General features: G+C 39.4%; 1 long non-coding RNA gene across 1 annotated transcript in view; it reads right to left on the reverse strand.

The window, feature by feature from the left end:
- Positions 1–1869: 1869 nt before the first annotated feature.
- The window catches only part of LOC131378566 (uncharacterized), a 63118-nt gene continuing 47030 nt past the window's right edge, over positions 1870–17957 (reverse strand). Inside the window, exons 4-5 of the long non-coding RNA XR_009207888.1 lie at positions 3090–3205; positions 1870–2932 (exon numbers count right to left, since the gene is read on the reverse strand). This is a non-coding gene — a long non-coding RNA (uncharacterized LOC131378566). The remainder of the gene's footprint in view (positions 2933–3089; positions 3206–17957) is intronic.

Consider the following 17957-nt stretch of genomic DNA (forward strand, 5'->3'; position numbering starts at 1 on the left):
AGAAGGACTCGGGGGTGCTGGTGGAGGAGAGACTGGGCATGCCCTGGCCATGTACCCTTGCAGCCCAAAAAGTCAAATGTGTCCTAGACTGCACCCAGAGCACCGTGGGCAGCTGGAAAAGGAGGGAGGGAGAGTATTCTGCCCCTCTGCTCTGCTGAGAGCCCACCTGCAGTGCTGCATCACCTCTGAGGTAGCAGCACAGGAGGGACGTGGAGCTGTCTTGGAGTGAGGCCACAGGAGGCCACCAAGTTGATTAGAGGGATGGAGCACCAATCCTTTGAGGAAAGGCTGAGAGAACTGTGTTTGTTCAGCCTGGGAAAAAAAAAAAAAAAAAAAAAAAAAGAAAAAGAAAGGACTAGTGTGGCCTGATTGCAGCCTTCAAGTACATGAAGGGAGCCTACAAGATGAAGAGAGACTGTTTACAATAACATGTAGTGACAGGACAAAGGGAATAGGCTTTAAACTGAAAGAGTAGCTTTAGGTTAGATAGTAGGTTTTTAATTTGATAAAGTTCTTTGCTGTGAGGGAGGTGAGGAACTGACACAGGTCACCCAGAGAAGCTGTGGATGCTCCATTCCTGGAAGTGTTCAAAGCCAGCTTGGATGGAGGTCTGAGTAAGCTGGTCTAGGGAAAGGTATCCCCCCCAACAGCAAGGAGTTGTGAGTAGATAATACCAAAGTAGTGACAAATTCTGTTTTCTGAAGACAAGAAAAAAGCAGGTGTTATAAATGTCTTCATTTTTTTCTCAGAAACCATTTCCCTTAATCTTCTCCAGTTTTTCTCAAACATTCATTTATGACTTGGTCAAACTCTGAGTGACTTTGCTAAGCTTTATGGATCTGATCACAATGAAAACCATGGACATTGAAAAATACCTCGGTATATATCTAAGCCCAGACAAACTTTAGGTCTAAATAAAAACATGCAACTACATTTCATCAAAACTATGTCCTTCATTCTTCTATAATGCTCATATTATGTTTTAGGGAGGAAAAAGTTGTCACAAGCTGCCATTTCCAGGGATGAAAAGGCAAACTGGTTTGAGTACATTCAATAATTAAGGACAGAGTCTCAAATAAAATGAAGAATTTGTACTTATTTGTACTTATCCCCACATATTACACCCTACCAGCTAGTTCTATTTTGTTCAGAAGAAAGAAAGCTACTTTTGGTACTACTTTAGAGCTTTAGAATTTAATTCTAATTAAAGTTTGAAAAATTAACTTCAATATATAGACTTGGAAGCTGATAAAGATAATTGGCACTTTATTCCCATGTGATCCCAATTCCAATCGCTTACAGCTGATTCATTCTCTTGATTTGCACTCTGCTTCACTAATCCTCTCAGCACGTCCTACCATGCATAGAAAAGACCAGCACGGGGTCCCAAGTTCTAAACTAAAATAAAAACTTAATAACAAACATTTAAATGCAACATATTAATATTTAAATCCCTTACCTTTAGGTCACTTATGTCCCTACAGATGGTTTCTTCACAGCCCTCTAAACTTTCATAATCCCCTCCCTTCACACATAAATCTTTCCACTCTGTTTGTCATGTAGACGCTCTAGGACAAAAGCTCTACAATTTTAGTTCATCTTTCTTCAGAACTGAGTGAACAAGGTTGGGCAATAAATGTCATATGAAAACAAAATGAGTTCTACAAAGTGACAGGATAACAGTCCTAGACTCACAGCCCACTTTGTGCAAGCCACAATCTTATTAAACCTTATTACTGCTGCTTGCTGGTCAAGGAATTTAAATAACATGTATTAACACAGCCTCAATCAGTTTCATCTTAGGCATGTAGGAACATATTTTAAATTCTGTGAATTGAAGCTGCAGACCATCCATCGCTTTATTCTTTGAAGAGCTGGCTGCATCATCAGAAAACAGTACAGTGCAGCAACAAAAGATGATGCTTTGCTTTGCGTGGCTCCAGAGCTACTGCAAACAACAAAAGGAGTTCATTTAACTCCTGATTGATCCTCCTCTGCTACCTGTAATTGTTCCATCTCCTTACAGCTTACTCCAGCGAAAATGCTTCTTATTTTATGCTTTTGAACACATTTTCAGGGGGGTAAGGAAAGGACAACATTGGGAAATTACAAGATCTTTGTTCTGCATGACAGAATTATGACAGCATGGATTTGCATATAGTTCACTTTTTTTCAGAGAAATTTAATTTCTGTGCAGAGGTTTATACGCCTTAGGAATTCAGAGACTGGATTTGTTTGGCTTCATGCAACACTCACCATCTGGCTTCTTGTGTCCCTTCCACAGGAAAGTTTACTTTCCTGTCAATTCTGTGTATTTGAGATGGTTTTAATCTTTCTTTTGAGATCCTAGAAATGGCTCCACAGAGTCTGGCTTGTAGCAGCATTTAGGGAACTTTGCTGAGTGAAAATTAGTCATTTATTGTGCTGTGTGCCAGCTGTACTTTTGCCTGTTGGGTCTGCTTTCCTCACTGCAGAGAGCCCGTTGAATTAAAGAACACAAGCATGAGAAAACCCTCTATTCACACAATCTGGGCTGTGTATGGACACCACCAGCATCTCCTTTTCTACTTTGTATTGAAAGGATGTCTTCAAAACACAGAGCTTCTAAGGTGCCATTGGCTTTTTGACCAGTATATCTACAAATACACCAAAAAAAACCCTCAAATTTGAAATACCTGCCTCCCTATGATGGCAACTACTTATCCAGCTTGGAGGCCATCCCATCATAGTGGGAAATACTTTTCCCCCATATGGCTGTTCACTCATTCCACATCAAAATCCAGAGTTTCCACCCAAAGGGGGGCATTTTCTGTTCTCTTTTTTTAAGCAAATCTCTCTTCCTACTTTTTCAATCTTTCTTGGAACACTCTTCCTCGCTGCCAATCTTACACTTTCTGCAAGTCCATGTGGAAATGGGAAATGTTCCTTTTACCTCAGGGCAAAAATAAAATAGGAAAAGGAAGAAGGAAGATAAAATATGAAAAAAAAAAAAAAAAAAAAGAAAAAGAAAAAAAAGAGAAGATTGTTAGAATTGCAACTATCTTAGGAGAGTCAAGATGTAGAGAAGTAAATGTCCTGAACCTACTCACAGGGGAAGGAAAGTGCAACACTGAGATGGGGCAGGTGTCCATATCTGTGTGGTACATTCAGCAGATGCAGGTCGCAGTTCTCCTCCACTGCCTTGCAAATTATGCTTTGTCTTCCACTGAAAAATTAAAGACATCTTGGCGGGGGAGGGGGATAAAATAAACACGAGCAAATAGACAAAACTGAATAGAAATAAGAAAAGGGGGCACAGAAATGCTGTAGAATGCTGACACTACCTACAATTTTTGGAGCATATTGCTCTGTAAATCAGAAGGAGTGTTACAATCACTTGCAGAGAGCTCTGCAGGCTCTCCGTTGCATAGGAGAGTGTAGCAGGAAAAGATGACAAAGTCCTGGCAGAGCCAAGTATCTTACAGAAATCTCTAAACAAGCTGTTTAACTGACCTGGCAAAGAATTTTCTGCTTAAACAGTTTTCTACTTTTCATTTAGATTTCAGACCTGAGTTTATATACCTTCTGTCTTAATAATACTTTGTCTTTATTAGACTGAGCGAAATCTGGCTCTGTACTTCTGTGGGTTCATTTCTTTGTTCCACTTCAGCGCTGTGAAAATGCATTGTCCCTGTGTTTGTCTGGAGAATCCAGGCAGTAAAACAATTCAAGTGCTGTACCCCTGAGTCAAAGACAACATGCTTGTGTGGACACTTCTATCCCTGCACCCCACATTAAACCCTTCTGGGGGCTGAGAAGGGTGTCTGTGGGCACCTGGACCTCAGACAACTCTTCTGTGTGTCAGATTTCTGCATTTAGTGGTGGACTTTGTAGTGTCAGGTTAATGGGCAGGCTTGATCTTTTCCAACCTGAATGAATCCGTGATTTTGCTCTGCTACTTAAACGACATCTTGGGAACAGCTTAATCTACTGACTAATGAGTTGTCTACTGAAATGGGAGGAAAAATACAAAATGTTTAAATAATCTTTTACATTTTTCAATCTAGTTTCCCAAGATTCTTAAGCTGGATTCACAAACACAGGAACAACTCCCCAGAGATGCACCAGTTTGCCCTTCTCAGTTCAGCCAGTCTCCCCACTGTTAATTCCAGCCCAGAATCTGACACCCAAAAGAGAAATGAGAAAAATTTATCCTTGCATCACCCATGCAGTTGGACTAGATGATTGTTGTATGCCCCTTCCAAATCAAACTATTCTACTCTATATCTGGATTTGCAGCTAAAATAGCAATATTTTCCTATACTACAGATCTTGGAAGAATAATAGTGTGAACTGTAATGGTCTGTGAGCACCTCAGCATACATTCCAGCTCAACATAGGCAGCAAATAACAATGAAATATTATTTAAAATCTTGGTTCTGGGTTCCCAAAAAAGAGCTTGATAATGTCTCTATCCAGGAACAGAGAACATGTATGCCAATGGCTGGGCATTCCAAATGTCTCCTTGTTTCTTTGAGCTGTGCATTTAAGGCAGAATAACATAGTTCTTTAATACTTTAACAGACCAGATTGAGGAGAGAAGGCAAAAGAGAGGTGAATTAGACTACAAGCACTTGAGTTAAACCTTGATATTTTAAACAACGTCTAATGTTAGACATTGTATGTATGTTTAATGTTATTAAATCTCCACACACATGTTTATTTTATGAGCAGAGAAAATATCTTTGATCTTTCTACACAGCCACAAAAGAAAAATAATAAAAAGGAACCATATCTGGTTTCCTCATTTCATATATATAAAACATAATGCAACATTATTAGTGTTTCAGTCTTGCAATATAAAACACATGAAAAACCCTAAGGAAAAAATATTTTAAATTATTAAAAAGCTTCCCCCCCCCCCCCTCCCCATGCTAAATGGCAATGTTCATTTCTATCATAAAATCTTCTTGAGGATTCCTAAGGAACTTTGAATATATCCTAATAGACAAGTTTGTACTAAAAAAACATGTAAGAAGCAGGAGAATATCATCTCAGTGTTCTCCAAAATACAGGATTTGCCCCAGGATGATGCTTAATGGAATGGACTCAAACTCCAGTATATAACTGGAGTTATATATATATATATATATATATATATATATATATATATATATATCAAACTCCAGCTATAACTACACAACCTAGTTAGGATACAGACCTATCTGTCAACTGCTCAAATTATCCTTGTAGTAAAGACTTTGTAATGATAAGGATAAATATAAGCATTCTTTGTAAATACATTGCATGTTTCACAGATGGGAAAAGAGCGTAACAAAACCATCAGAAGATACATAAATTCTTCCAGATACGAAGTCATCTCCATTTTTGCATTGCTCCTAATTCTACAGGATTCCACATTCAATAAATGGACTCTCAAAGCCAGCTGCAGTCGTACCACAAAGTTCTTCTTTAAAAGATATTAAAATTCTGCTATTAGTTCAAGGTTGGTAATAGCGGCTTACTATCCTTACATAAACATCCTCAGTTACTTCATTCCTTATTCAATGAGACACCAAAGAAGCCACCAGTGCAGTGAAGATGACTGTCAAATACAGCATAAAGGCATCTATAGTGCACAGAAGACATAAAACCCTGCTGCAGCTCTTCTGACACCCTCTGGAACAAGCCAGCAGATGAAAAGCGTAGAGGTCTCCTCCTTGCTGTGCCATTGCAAGTTCTCTAATCAGATTTTGTTCCCATTCTTTCTAGGACTGCTGAGTGGTGTCAGCAAGCGTTCAGAAAATGCTAAGATGCGGCATTCTGCAGTCAATTTGGTGTTCTCAATTTCACTACCTTTTGTAACCATGTAGCTTCTTCCAGAATGCACAAAAAAAGTCTTGAAAATAACCACTAACCTTGAAAATAAACTTGTTATGTTTCAAAAAACACCTAAGATTCCTTGAGGCTGGGAACAAGCATGCAATCTCTTAATTATTTGGGGCTTGCATATCTTTGAAGATGGACGTGGGTCAACATCTTGTTTATACGTTAAGGAACAACATATAAATGTAGATGTCTTTTAAACCAGGACACGTATAAAGAACATGCATCTGCCAAGGAAGGCAGGAACCTTCCTGGAATGGAAGGATGGCCCCCTCTATCCAAATTCCTATAACTTGGAAGGAAGGATGGAAGGAAGGTAATAGAAAAAAAGGGGGCAGAAAGAGTGACAGCAATTACGTAGAAACATATCACACTTCTGGGGATTCCAACATCTCGTTGTTCCCCTCCATCTGGTCGTCTTGGTGGTGAGGGTCCCCCACACCCAAAAGTGTACAATCCAGTGGATTAATATATTTGGTCAGGTGGGAATGCCCAGGTGCCTCCCTAATTGCTAGAGACATTTTACCTAGAAAGCTGCCCCTGCTGCTCCACATCACCGTGACAACAAATGTGAAGAAATTCCTTTGAGAAAACCTAACCTCCAACAATACATGAAAGTGGGGGAGAAAAATAAACACACAAGAGTACAGGGAAATTCCGGAAATTTTGATCTAAACATGACATGTAAAGCAAAACAAGAGAGGTAAAAAAGCCCTATGGGTTTCTCTTTCCAATTTGTGCTCTTTACAAACCCCATCTTCAGCCTTCTAAGATGGCAAACCATTAAAAGACAAAATAGAAAAAGTAGGAGAAAACCTATAGCAGCCAGTTTCCCATCCAACTGATGGTTGTTGCCTCATTAGGACATATAGAAATACATAAAATAACGCCTATTTTTTTATGAGAAAGTAGATTACATACTCTTTTAGAGAATTATAAATGTCAATGTCCCAATAATCCCCCACCTTACTTTTTTCTAAGGAATAGTTGCCCAGTCTCTGTCATTCTATTTTTCAGTTAACTAGTTAAGGGGAGCATCATTTCTCCTTTTATATTGCTTAGTCCTGAAAAAGTAAGAAAGGAAAAAAAATATTTTCCAGTGTATACTGCGAGAAAACACGTGTGAGAAACTGTCATTTTACATTTATGCTTTTCTTCCTCCCTTCTTGACATAGGAGGCTATTGATGTTGCATGTGGTTCACAACATCTGAAAGGTGCTAAAGGGTTTAAATGTTCTTATCAATATATGGGTTTGTCTCCAGCCCTTGGAGTTCTTACTACCTCCAGAATAATATTTTTAACAAGTAAACGCATGCATTATCATCTAAATCACAACAACATCAATGAACAAAAGGAAATGTCACTTCTGCCGTGAGGAAGAGCTAAAAACATTTCAGTAAAGTAAAAATCTCGTTTTACTCAAACTGAAAAAAACTTACAATAAATAAAGACAGGTTTCATTTACAAAAAAAAAAAAATCCTGGCACATAGCTTTCAAAAATCTCTTGAATACGTTGGTATAAACACAGAGAGTCTGTAGATTACTTTTCCCTGCTTTCTGCTGTTTTCTATAATGTTCAGACTGTGTGTGCTGAAACACAGACTTTTCAGCTGGCACCTCTATTTGGACATAATATGCAGCAGTGAGAATTCCCATACCATTCTCTCTTTTCCCCCCTCCTGACCTGGAACAGGCTTCTTACTCTCAAAATTATCATGAATATCTAGGATGGTTGATAATCTGCTGTCAAGCAACCTCTGGGAACTAGGTGATACTGGCAGGGAGGGGTAGATGTAAAGAACCGCTTGTCTTCCACACTCACTTTGATCCAGGCTGATTCCCCTCAGGAAATCACTGCTGCTGGACCATCTAATTGGAAAGTCTCTCCAAATATAAAATCGCATAATGCAATTTAATATACTGGTAGTGACTGGTGGCAAGTGAAATTAAGTGCTGCCCAAGTTGGCAGTCTGTGCCTGCCCCGTGAGCACCTCAATGCAGAGGAACACTTCTGGCTGCTTTGACAACGCCTGCCCCATGAGATGAGATTCAAGAGGTCTTGCACCGATTGAAAATGCCTGGACCTATAATCCAGGGCCCATTCCCAGCAGGGAGTAAGGAAAAGCAGTCCCAAAGAATAGGCAAGACATGTTAAAACACTTGGTGAAACCGAAGTCTTTTTGACTAGTCTACTGAAAGTAAAGAGCAAAACCAAATAACACTGAAATTAACCTATATTCATTGCAAAGCATAAAAGTAGCCTAATCTGTTTGGCATGAAGGTGGCATGGAAAAACTCCTCATCCATTCCTAGTAAAGGAATGGGTGATTTAAAATGATTCAAGGAAAATGAATAAAAAGTGTTGTAAAACCCTCACCAAGCCAATGCCATTGGTTAACTATGTCTCTACAGACGCTAGGAGATAAAATTATTCCAACATCAATCTCTTTTTCTACTTTCTTGCTGCAAAACACAGCAGTAAATTGCAGACAGTTCACTGCAAGGCTAAGATGTAATGCTGTAAAACCTTCAATAAAGCTTCAGGACCAAATTTAGTTCCTGTGATAGCCTGCATCACAAGGTCCTCCTGCAGTGGCAGAGATGGCTTTGCTGAACAGTAGCACCAAATCAATTAAAAGTTGCAGTAAATAGCACAGTCCTTGAAAGCTTTTGCAGTACAAGCATGGTAATGCTCAATGTTATATTTAGGAATGAGGTATAAATAAATTACAACTGCATTTACAATGCTTCAAACTTTGTTTAATGATATAACGTAACTATCTAGAAAGTTCCAGCACACTGCAATAGAAACCATTTTTTGTGTGTGTAGATCCATACAACACCAAGAGCAGAAGAGCCCCAAAACCAACTAGAGCCTTTGTGTACAGGTTATAGTAGACCTAAATACACACACACCCTTCTTAGGTGGCTTTTCTGTGACGGGAAATTAGGTTGTAGGCTCACCCATTTTAGATTAGCAGCTTCTCTTCAGGTCCTGTACGAACTACCAAGGATATTCTCCATGGCCCCCATGTTGAACATGATGTCACTTTAAAAGGATCTTAATGTGGAAGCTAATTTGTTATAATTGAGATCTCATACCTGGGTTTCTAAAACCCCTTCTCATCTAATGTCTATGTGTTAAAATTACGTTCTGGCCTCAACAAGCAGAAAATTAAAAATAGCAAAAATGGTAGAAAAGCAACATTGTGGTAGGATTGTAAACCATGAACTTTTTATTATTTTGCAAGAAACAGTTGTTACATTTTTGAATATTTTTCTGACCAAAACTCTACACAACAGTGACACACTGTTGTAAAGGCATCAGCTTTCTCATCCTAGGAAAGTATGTTAGACGTGCTCAACTCACATGACAATAGTTATGCCTGCCACTGTAAATTCCCCTGACACCCATACACATCCTCTTCCTCACAATGGTAGGAATTGTGCCTGTCGTTCCCTTCTTTGCTGCTCAGATTCACACTTGGCACCACTTCTCCAATAATAAAATAGAACCACCCCAACCTCCAGTTTCCCCTTCCCTTGTGAGCTTTGTCCCACAGGTTTTCAGAGCATCCAAAAGGCTCCCCCCCAAAGATCACAAATCACCCCTCACTTCAAGGCCAACAGAGGCCTCAAAATGAACCACAAGAAGAGGAAAATTACATCAGCACAAACAGCTCTCATGTCAGCCCCAAATGCCAAAATATTTTACAGCAAATAAAACTGTATCTGTCTTTAAATAAAGGCATTCCATAAACAGAAAAGGGCTGCATGCATTGCAGGTTGCTTTAAACTTCATTTCTTGTAGAAACAGACACCAAAGCCTTATAAAATACTAATTGAGCCAAAGTTATTAAATGTATCATCTGAGAACCTGAGTAGCCCTGTATTCTGTGTACACCCAAATTACATAAGACCCTATGCATTCATAGAATTTCTAAACATAATGATTAAATTCATCATGTTAATAGGTTATAATTCCCATGTTATCTAAACTATATCATGAAAGCACATTTCTATGCCTCAGTGCAAAATTATACAGGTAAATATTCCTTTTTTGCATTTCATTCTGGAAATAAATTGAGATTCTGCAATTAGGTGATTTAATGCAACAGACATTTTCACATCTTTCATGTCTCATATAGTTTAAAGAGATGTGCGTTCTAGAGATAAACCTATCATAGGCAGTAACAATTACTAGCTTATCATGTTTCAGGACCCTCAAATTCATACCTACCACAAACACTATGAAACAAAGTAAACCCCTTCTCCTTCCTTCACAACATCTAAAGCATGCTTCAAAAACATTTTGTTCTGCCTGGAAAAAAAAAACAAATCATCAAAGTAAATAAGTAGAAACGTCTAGGCCTTTCACTCGTATCAAAACTGAATTAGTTAGTTCAGTAAATTGTTGTGGCAGGACCTTTCACCCCCTGATACAGCAAGACCTAATCTCCCCACCACATATGGCTAAGATCAGACCAGAATGGTTTGTCATGTGATGAATTATCTCAGCTGAGAACCTCCTTAGCCAGCCATACACATCCTGACTTGAATGGTGAGAAAAGAAAACCTAAAATTAGTGACTACAGACACAACCATCTCAACAACTGTAAAAGACCACTATGGTTTTCATGAGATCAGAAACATCTTAGACACTCTGAGTGTGTAGAGAGCTCTCCTCAATGACAAAGACATTCACATCGAATTACTTCCCCAGGGGATCGAGAGAAATAAAGGAGATTCTCTGCACACAGCTATCATTCATTGGTGACATTGACTCCTAATCTATACTATTTCTTTGCTAGCTGTAACAGAAGGTAGATCTATAATCATGCTGTATATCTCTAATCTTTCATCTAAAACTGTACCTTTATCTACTAGTAGTGTTTCTTTTTGTTTCATTCCTGGGTAGTAAGGCTGTTTAAGTCATGTGTCTGTTTTCCTTGGTCTACTCACTAAATAATTAACACTGTAATAGGACTGAGAGTGGTTTTGGGGTGCTGGCCACCTCAATAAAGCTACTGTCTACTGCCAGAGACCTGGGCAGCGGCAAGGACTTGTCCAAGCTCTCCCCCTGCATGTTTAAGAATTGTCACAATTTGGATGTAAGTGCAGAAAATATCTTTAGTGTACAGTAAGAGGAATCCTGGAGTCTCCAACTGCCCACTTCTTGTTCTGGAACTACACAGTCAGCAGAAAGTTTCATGCTAAAACTCACATATTTTTATTTCTGTGGACAAATGAGGAGATAGCACAAATTCCATTAGACAAGGTTACTCTTCTTTCCATCCACACTTCCTAAAAAATCCATGATAAATTATATTTTCCATATTATCCTAAAAAGCTAAGATCACAAGTCATTTTTGTAGGCCTTTTAATCCAGATAAGCATACTGTTTGAAGTCTTAAGCATATGCCTGTTATCACGATCCCGCAACTCTAAAACATGACATCTATTTTGGTGCACTAACAGTTTTAGGACTGCAAGAAATGTGTGATGGCTTCACACTAATATGTCACGTTGACAGCTCTCCATATTTTGAGTCATTCATCTAAGGGCCACACAGTCCAGGTATCAAGTGTTTACTCTCAAAATACCCGGAGAGTCAAATGCTGACAGTCTGTTTTTTCTCACAGGAGAAAATTTTCTGAACAACTCTAAATTCAACTGCACTGAAGACAAATATTCAACCACACATCTATAAATACATAACTGTCAAATCCTCCTTTCCTTTGTTTTCTTTATCATCACCATGGCCCATCCAGCATTAATTTGATCTTCTTGAGAACAGTACCTCAGAAAAAAGGCTCCTGGAATCCACCTATACATTCTGGAGTAACCATGTATCTGCTTTTACTTCTGTTTTTCCCCTCTTCAGCTGCTCTGTGTAGTAGTATTTTACTACCTCTTGCTACCCTCAGCAGTGCTCAAAACCCATAAGCACCAATTCTGCAGCATGTAAATCGACTTTAGGCACCTTATCCCTTCAGTATTCTACAAGCAGCCAGAATTTCACAATTATTTGATGGCCTAGAGGTGAAATTTCCCATTATGATCTCCTTCATGAACCCAATTGAGATTTGGAGATCAGGTGTTGCAAAATTCAGCTTCTGTAGGGGAACTTGACTGCATCTATACACACCAACTGCATGGCACAGCTGCACAGCACCTGCACAACTGTTCAGACTTGTCAAAGGTGTGTGCCTTGCTCCCTGAAGAAAGATTGGAGCTGGAATACAGTGCTCTTCCTTTGCTCAAGATGTCCTGAGCTCCTAGAATTTGCTGTCCAAGATGACAAGTAACAGGCACCCGAAAACAAGAAAAAAAAAGAGGAAGTACACATTTGTTTTTAGAAAAAAAAAAAAAAAATCAGGAGACTTAAATATTTGTTCCAACAAGTGGCAATTTGCACGTTAGAAACACCATGATGCAGGTATTGAACCACAGTAAGAATGGGTGTTCAGAGCACTTATTTTATGACTGCCTTCTGATGGAGATCAATGCAATATGCACACACTGCACAAGTTTAATTGCACGCTCCATTTTGAGAGGTAAATGGTCAGTAGCAAATAATTTCTTCATTGACTGCATCTTGTCTTCACTTTTTCATTTATTAGGAAAAAAATAGGGTAGATATATGTTCCAGCCCCAGAGAATATTATGCTGCCAAGAAGATATAAAAACTGTCTATAAACAGCCTAAATCTTAGACTTCTAGGGCTTTCTGCTCAAGTCAAGAGAAACAAGCAAAATAAGACTAAACTGCAGTATCTGCTGCATGGCATATACAATGATTAAAGATTATCACTTCAGAACCCGATTTCTGTCAGCTTTATCTGAACTCTCCCATTATTTGCTTATACACTGGGTTCTATGTACAGTGCTTTAGAATTAAAATTGACTGCATTAAAATGATTTAATGTACAAGCATCATTAACAGTATCTGGAGGAAGTCAGTTTTGCTTTAAAAGACCAGTTAAACGTGTGTTAGACTCTTTAGGGAATTCTGATTTTAATCCAGCAGAGCATCTTAAGAGGTTTAAGTCTCTCATATGCTTAAAACCAAACGTTTGCTAAAATGTTTTGCCCAGCTGGAGCTTTTAATAGCTCCACATATGTTTATAATTAATAATCTGTGGATATTTTTCATTACTGGATTTTTGTAAAAGCTGCAGGAGGCTTTTTAGACTTATCACAGTCACTCAACAAAAAGTAAGGCAGCCCTTATTAGTGACGTTTAAGACTGTTTGGGTCTGGTAACAGCAAATGTATAATGCTGATTCAGCAGAACAACCCATAGTCCTGGTGTTGACTACAATATCCAACTACAGCTGGAGGGCCTCCTGGCTAAGGAGCCTGGTGCTGTCCAGAATTGAAACTTCCAGGGCAGTCACTGGAGGGATTTTTATCCCATCACCTTTTCTGTGAGTTTGACTTGAAGTGCTGCTAACAGGTGTCCTGGAACAGAAGCCCAGACAGAATCACAGAATCATTAAATGTGGAAAATACCTCTGAGATCATGGAGTCCCACCAAATCAGCACTGCCAAGTACACTACTGAACCATAGTTTTAGCCACCCTAAGGGCCATAGCCACATTTTTTTTTTTTTTGGACACTTCCAGGGATGGTGATTCCAACACTTCCCTACAGGACAAGTAGCACAGGCCCCTGTTTCCCTGAATGAGGAGGAGATGTCAGGGGCAGACAGATATTTTATTCTCCCACCTATCGGAAATAAATTTATACTTTTTTTCATTTTTTAAATATTTCAATTAAACAAGTATTAAGTTGACTGCTTTTTCTTTGAAAGCAAGAGCAGGATGTGTCAAACCACCACATTCAGAGGAGAAGAAATTCACAGTGGCTGCAAACATACATTCTGCAGCTGGAACTGGAACACCTGCCCTCTACTTAAGAGGAGGCAGGATCCCGAGAGATAGGAAGCAAATGATTTGGGCACGGCTATACAAATAAGGAGCATGCCCAGGAGTCCCCAGAACTCCTGGATATCACTTGCTGGTATCCAGGCCACCACACCTTTGCTGCAGGAGGGAGTTGAACCTGGTAAAACCAGTGACATTTTGCCTGTCACTGCCACAATACTTCTTCCAGATACACAGTAGGCACCCATTTGCAGTCCTGAGGAACATCCACCTTCTAAATCCCTGCAAGAACTCAAGAAAAACCTTGAGGTGGTGCTGGGAGCCTCCATGTGAAAACCAAAAAGAGAAGGCATTGGTCATATTAACACCAGAGGGGAAAGCTGTCCCCAAGGCCAGGACAGGCACATCCAGTCTGCTGAAGGCTTTTGTGTACACTAAGTTTCTTCCACAGTGTGATCACAGAATTGTTGATATATTCTGTTCACTAAAATTTAGGAGACAGAATAGAAAGAAGTCTTACTTCATACCTCCAAAGAGGAGCTGCTATATGCTAACATTAACATCCTTATGTAAGACTGTACAAAAACATATTTCCTCCAAAACTGGCGCATCAAATGATATTGTTTCATTATCTGTAGGTTAGCCTTAGTGAAGTCCATGTAAATCAGAGTTTCTACTCTTGGGCTTGCCTGTAACGCTCTACTCCCAGCTCAGGAACTCTGATCCCCTACAAATACCACAGAAGAAAACACACCAGTTCCAGCAGCTCAACACATCCCAAAAAAATATTTCGTTGGCCTATAACTTTGATTTCAGGTCATTACTTAAAACAACTTACAATGAGTGACTAAATTATAGAAAATAATGAACATGTCTATATTCACCTTACACATCTAAATAAAGATTAATGTTTTTTGAGCCACAATACGCAGGGGATGACCAAATGCAGTAAAAGGGAGGTGTGTCATTCTATACCTCACTCCCCAAAATTCACTCAAAATCAGAGGGAAATGCTGAGGTGATTATTTCACCCTAGAAAAATCGGCATCTATTGGGTCTGTGGGGTTTTCTTCTCCCAAGCACAAAAAAAGAGCCATTCAGTTTGTAAAACCAAGACAGAAGAAGTGCCAGGGTGTGATGGTGGGCATATTCCAGAGCAGTATGTTAATTTTCAAGTGTTCTAGATTATGTAAACATTCACAAATCCAAGAAAATAGTCATAACAAACTTCTCTGAATTAAAAACTCAACCAAAAACTTTGGATACGTGGGGAAAATAAATTTGACAGATAAAGACGATCTTAAGTTATGTAGTTGCAGAAACAGCTCCAAGGCTCTGTTTAACCTTTCAGATCTCACAGACCTTCTAGCAGAGGTCTAATCTCACATTGATATCAAATCTAATAACTTGTTAGAGGTCATTTTAAATGTTGTTTTAAAAACAGCTCCTTGGTGCCAACCCAGCAAAGCTGTCCAGCTCCCTAAAGGAAAAGATGCCACAAAAATCATTCAATTCTGGTCTCTCTCCTATTGACATGCAGAAAAAGAAACACTTGCTTTTAATAATAGGACTTCCTTTCATGCAGAGATAGTAAAAACTTTCAAAGGGTAAATAATTCATAGTCTTCCAACTCAGAGAATAAATTTGTTCTTTTCCTGTTTTACTTTTCTTTAAGATATGACATCTTAGGAAAGCAGGGAAAAGGAGACTACTCTTTGCTTCTAAGCATATAAACATGCACAGTGTTTCATTCTCCCACTGCAACAAAACTATAAGATCAATAGACAAGCACTGAAAACCTTTTCCCACCAGGCAGACTCTGCCATCTAAATAGTTTCTGAAAAGATAGAGCCTCAGTAGCAGCAAACCACAAAGAAACAGCCAGTGCACACCTAGGGACCAGGCTTGGAATAACCTCACATGGGGACAACTCCACAGTAAAGCAGCAAATTATTTAAGCTTGATCATATCAGTGACCGGTGAACTATGATTCTGTCTCCATTCTTTTATCTAAACTCTAAGGGGATGTGAGAATGGCATTGTACTTATTCTGCAGTTTCAGTAAACAAAGGCGGGGGGGGGGGGGGGGGGGGGGGGGGGGGGAGAGCAACCCTATACCAGGATGACTAAAAAAACCTGCAATATATTCTATTCTACCTGATAAGCTGGGCTGCATTTATATATGCCTAAAGCAGCAAAATACCTCAACAGAGCAAACAGGTTTCACAGTAACCAGTAACACCAGCAGGTTAAGCTTTTGTTCCCAAATCTCAGGGTGGGGGCGTGCTATCCTCATGCCTGGAAGTTTCTCAGTTCTCAGCCCAAATCTATTTGGCAAAGGACCCAAAAACCAGCTTGGAGATGATTCTCATGGCACCTGTTTGTAGCACAGTGGGAATCACCTTGTACTAGGTGCATTCATAATCAAAAAGATTAGATGCAAACACCTAAAATCTGCCATCTAGTCAGTTCAAATCCACCTCAGAAAAGCATTTCAGAATGAGGCAATAACTGGGGAGAGCCTCTGATCAGCATCTTAGTTTGAAAGACAGGTGTCTGCTAAGGAAGGCAGGAGCCTCTTTTGGAATGGAAATACCCTCTGAATTATCGTAATTTCGAAATCAAGGGGCTCTCAGGCAAAGATAAGAGAATAGGAATAACAGCCCTTTACTAGTATGTATAACAAGTCAAACAAGCAGCAGCAGCCCCAGTGCAGCCTTCTCTGGCCGTGGGGCGCTTTCCCCTTGGGTGCAGTTCCGGGCACGGCCGCCAGGGGCGCTGTTGGCTCCCGGCCGGTCAGGGCAGGTGTAATAATTTATACCTCAGCGCTGTGGATTAATTATTCCCAGCAATATTGACAAGAGAAGCCATGAAAATGAATTCACTACCAGAATTTTTTTTAAAATTACTATTATTGTAATCACTGCTAATTCAGTTAAGAGACTATTAAAATGATTACAGAAATGCTAGATAATGTTTCAAAAATACACCTGTGACCCAATTTTATACTTGAAGCTGAACTTCATTGAACAGTGTGCCGATAACCATGACACTGCAGCGTTTACAAACATGTTGTTATGAAAGAGGAGAAATAAACAAAAATCAAACTATTTATTGCAAATATTTTGCCTGGCAGCAGCTATCATGTTGCTGAAAGGTGGTGAAATTTGAAGAAAGAGGAGGAAAGACCATTTGCAGTGACAACATTTACTGCTGTGGATGTCATTTTTTCTGTAAGTTCTGGGAGCAGAGTCAGAGCCATTATTGAAACAGTATCAAAAATGTATTTGATGTTTCTCCTCACAGCAAGTACAGTTCCGAAATACGGAGGGTTTGCAAGTTTTCAGGACTTATTTTCACCATTTTTGCGTGAAGAAAGAAGAGATCTCTTTGAGTATTTTACTCACACCAGAGCAGCAAAGGTGAGGGAAGAACTCAGCAACTGAGCATTTTAGCTCAGCTCAGCCTATCCCATACATATCATTGATCTGGTAACATGTTGAAGTTCCTGGCATTCAGCACCATACACTTCATTAACCCCTGTGTAAACAGTACATAGACAGAGAAACACAAATTCCAGTGCTCCTTTTTTAATCCTCTCTTCATGCCCTGATCCAAAACAAACCTCACTATCACATGTGAGGCAAACTTATCTAAGAGAAAACATTTGGCCTATTTCAATGTCAGCCATAAAGAAATACTTAAAAATCTGCTATACAGTATGCCAGGAGGAAAAAGAACTGGTACAAACAACACTGCCCCAGCACACATTTTTTTTCTGCCTCAGCACAGTTATATCACAAGGAGAAAAGAGGCTGCCAGGGTCCAAAAGAGGCTGAGTCCCCAGTACACCACTGTTCCAGGGAGGAAGGGAAAGAAGGAGTGTGGGCCTTAGTCCTGTAAACCAGCAATGGAGTTGGTAAAAATCTCACCTTTGCCAAGTCTGCAGTGCTAGGACTAGAATGCAATGAGCACACAAACTATGATAAAATTTGTTCAGGCCATTTTAACCCTACAATATCCATCAAATTGTAAGGGTACTCCCTGCCTAAAAAACCATGGGTCTTCAATGCCCCACTGATACAGACAGCCTAACTCTATACATATTATGTATACATATTAATATTTCTTATCTAGTAGATGTTTTAAACCAGTTTTGCACATGCATTTAATTAAAATCCAAAGGAATTGCTTCAAAAAGA

Source organism: Hirundo rustica, chromosome 5 (assembly GCF_015227805.2).
Source record: "Hirundo rustica isolate bHirRus1 chromosome 5, bHirRus1.pri.v3, whole genome shotgun sequence".
In the NCBI taxonomy this organism is placed as follows: domain Eukaryota; kingdom Metazoa; phylum Chordata; class Aves; order Passeriformes; family Hirundinidae; genus Hirundo; species Hirundo rustica.